The sequence below is a fragment of the Poecilia formosa genome, unplaced genomic scaffold (genome assembly GCF_000485575.1).
Source record: "Poecilia formosa unplaced genomic scaffold, Poecilia_formosa-5.1.2 Scaffold152, whole genome shotgun sequence".
NCBI lineage: Eukaryota > Metazoa > Chordata > Actinopteri > Cyprinodontiformes > Poeciliidae > Poecilia > Poecilia formosa.
The window spans coordinates 374,080-378,281 of NW_006800091.1; positions in this window are offsets into that span (position 1 = coordinate 374,080).

Sequence of the window (4,202 nt, forward strand, 5' to 3'; positions counted from 1 at the left end):
GAAAAGACAGACGCGGGTGGGCAGAGCTTTTTATGTAATCAGGTTTGTCCTCCTGATCGTTTTAATGCATCACATGGCAGGAAAATGACTCTCAGGCAGGTTAGCATTCACCGCATTGTGTAAGTGGCTCATTGATGGGGCCTGTGTGGCGTTAGGGCCACACTTTTTACGTGGCAGATTTGACTTCAGGGCTCCTACGCTGTCTGGAGAAATATGGGAAAACCTGATTTCACTATGAGAAAATTACTCAAAAGACAGTAATTTATATTATTCATTTCAAATTCAGTTGAAAAATACTTTATCCCAAATGAAAATTTGATGTTGCAAGTTATGTCTTCAGGTTTCTCCAAAGACTTGTTTTTTTTTATTGTGAAGGATCTCCAGTAGCAGTCAATCTTGCAACGAATCTGAAGATGCCTCTGACTGAAGACTGGTGCTGTGTGATGGCCTCATGACTGTCATTACAGCTCAATATCAAGGCAGCAGAGACAGTTTTCCACCGTAAGACGTCCTGGATGACATTTTGGCAAGCGCTGCTAATCCACTTAATTTGCTTTTGCCACACCTCTTTAAATCTCCGTCTGGTTGTTTGGTTAGAATTCAACCAGAGAGACGTTGGACTTAATCCTTGTCCGTTACACTGCAAAACCACAAAATTTTAAGTATTTTTGGCCTAATTTTTAATGCAAATATCTTAGAATACTTTAAATAAGGCAAAACTAACTTACAAGTAACTTTTCAGCAAGATATAGGAGCTTGTTTTAAGTCCTTAGTTTCTTAATATTGATGAGAAAGTGATCACTCCGCTGGTAGATTATTACACTTATAACATTTTTCCCTTGTTTTAAGTGAAATAATCTGACGTGAGAACCAGTACTTTTGATCAATGTTAAGGAATTATTGACTCAAAACAAGATTTATATCTTGCTGAAAGTTATTTGTAAGCTCTGTCTTATTTCAAGTGTAGTAAAATATTTCAAATTAAAATACCATCTAATAGTTTGTGTATGTAGTTGAGATAATTGTAACTTCCTCCTTCTCCCTCTAATTTACTTTCTATACCTAAAAGATTAAAACTTTTGGTCCTTGGCTTCTGATCTTAACCCAAATAAATTAGTGACTCAAAACCTGAGTAGTTCTGGAGAAAAGAGAGAAAAGTTTGCTATTGACCTGACTGACCCCAATGAAAGACTTCACTCCATGGAGGCTGGCTGTCTGATTAGATGATTTAAGTGAAAACCTTCCTGTTATTTCAACAGTATGATTGTTCTACTTTTACTTTTTTTTTTCTTATTTTGTCACCAAGGAAGAAAGTTCTCCTGTCTCTCTCAAAGAGGGAGCGCTGACCAAACCCCAGTGTGTACATAACTGCAGTCTTAAACGAAGTCTCTGTAAATATTTGTCTTATTTACTATTATAATATTAATATTTTTTGTTTCCTTTTTTTAACTAATGGGATTTTAGATTGGTTGTTTGTGAGAGTTTGTTTAATTTTGTTTTGATACCTAATGTGTGTAAGAGAATTATCAAATTGTTGATGTACAAATTAAAAAGAACAATGGTTTGTTTGTTTGTTTGTTTGTTTGTTTTTCTGGTTGCGCAGCAGCGATGTTGCAATGGAACAATAAAAGATATTTGAAACTATTTTAAATTTTTCATGTTGCTTATTTTGAACTGTGTTCAAATGTTGGTTGGTGGAGTAAAGTAAAAACAACAAAAAAACAACCTAAGATGTCCTCCGTGCTTCATGCACACACTCATACCTAAGGGCAGTTTAGTGAGACTAGCTAAGGGATACGGTAGGGATGAGAAGTCTGGTTTTGTGTTCTTTGAACCATTTCTGTATTGACTTAGCGACACATTCTGAATCATTAGAAATCTAAAACTTCCATCGATGATCCCTTTCTGTTATTTTTTTTTTGTTTTGTTTTGTTTTGTTTTTTTTAATAATTGCATTCTTATTTTACTTTCCACGTCGTGTCAACCACGTCGTCTTCCCGGGAAGATGTAAGTTTGATTCTGAGTTAATTATTCCTTTGTGTCAACTCCTCTGCTCCATTCCGGCTCTTCAAGTCACACAGAGTTTTTTGCAACTTGCGTGATATGAAAGTTGATGCCGCTAGCAAAGTGGCGGTGCAAGACACAACGGTGCATGATGTTCTGACGGAACAATTAAATACAAAGAGTAATTCAGTGCATGAAGATCCAAATGTACTCTGTCATTAGGTTTGTGCCAAGATGATTTCAGGCTGGAGCCTCAGAGACCAGACATCCAGGTATTTTGGAATGTGTTCCTAACACAGTGGAAAACATATATTTACGCACACAGAATAAAAAGATAGAAACAGATTTTTTTTCTCACTGTCTGAAGTTAAATCAGACCAAACTGTTATTGTTTTAACTTTGTTAGAATTTGCTTTAAATTATTTCTATTTGCTAAATTCCAAAAACATGGTGAAAACATTTTTTTTGTAACTTTCCTTGAATTGAAAATTGACTTGTGACTCGCATGAACACAAATGCATCACATAATCCATCAGACATTTGCAGAGAGAAGCCCAAAAGTTTTGACCGAAGTCATACATTTTAACAAACAGCTAGAATTACCAAATAATTTTGGTAATTCTAGCTGATCTAAAGCAAGAAAAGTCTGGTATGATTTAACTTCAGACAGTGAGAAAAAAATTGTTGTGTCTTTTAATTCAGTGTATGTAAATATCTGGTTTCAACTGTACATGTACAAGACAAAATGAAGGAAAACATGACTATATTCTGCAATTTTAAACCATAACTATCATCATGAGACTTCTTCCATCCTGCCTGGGTTTGAATCTCCATCAAAAACCAAACATAACACTTTTCAACTCTTACTGTGGAAGGTAATTCTATTAACTCAGGGGGCAGCTGAATACTTAAAAAGTACATCACACTTTTTAAGATAGTTAGTGACAAATAAAAAAAACTGTTTTATCCTTTTATACTCTGCAGACTTCCTCTACTTTGTGTTGGTCTGTGGTTTGCTTCTCCACCTGCATCCAAAGTGCACAGAGGAGTGTTATCATACATCCTTCCTCCTATAAACTGTCTGACTCCAAGAAACTCTTAAGTGTTTTCATCACTGCTGGCATTTACACACTTTACTCCTTTTAAATAATAATATTCTAGTTTCAGTAAATATTATGGGGGGTTTTTGGTGCCTTTTTTTTGTTTTAGTTTTTATTGCATATTTGCAAACAGCAGATTGTTGGTCAGGACTGGAACCAGCAGAGATTTGGCTACAGGCACACGGATGACTCACCTGTTTATCTACAACCATCAGTCGCTCTTCTATTTTCTGCTCAGTTACTTTTTTTTTTTCTTTGTGGTGAAGCTGACAGCAGAGCACATGGCTCATTCCACAAAACGTTCTTGTTAAAACTTGTTCAACTGCTTGAAGTTAACTGTCTCTCAGAAGAACAGAAAGTACAGAAAGGCTATAAATAAATTTTTAAAAACATGTAGGATATTTCCCACAGGCATTCACTACCTCTGTCAGTCTTTAATTGTGTTGCTTTGGTTGAGTACTGATAATTTATTATTACTATATTTATCTTTATTACTAAGATTTTATTAAACTTGACCATGTTATTTTGAAACATTATTTATTTGGATTTATTTAGTAGTGACAGACACACTAAGTAGATAAGCTACAATCTATCTGTAGCTGGAAGCTAGCAATTTATTGAGCTATTTAGTGCTGCAGGGTTTTTACCAACTTCCCCCTAAAATTAATCTTAATTATTTTGTAAACATTCAGAAAAAAGCTGAAGTTTAAGTTATCGACTGTTAAGAACTCCTCAAGTACTTAGACGTTTATATTTGAGTTAGCAGTTTACCATTAGCTTTTGCTAAATACCATGTTAGTGCAGTGCTTAAAAATTGGCTTAAGTAATGTTTATGAGCAGTGCTTTAGGTTAGCTGCACTGCTAGCTATCTTAAAGTCAAGGTTCAGAAGATTCAATAATCAAAATAAATACTTAATATCCATCAATATTCTTTACAAGTGCTGGTGACTTTCTCCAGCGAACCCTGGACAGGTCACCAGTCTGTCGCAGAGCAACACAGTGACAGACAGGACAAACAACCACACACACGCACACACACGCACACACACACGCGCATGCACCCCCCCACACACACACACACACACGCACACACACACG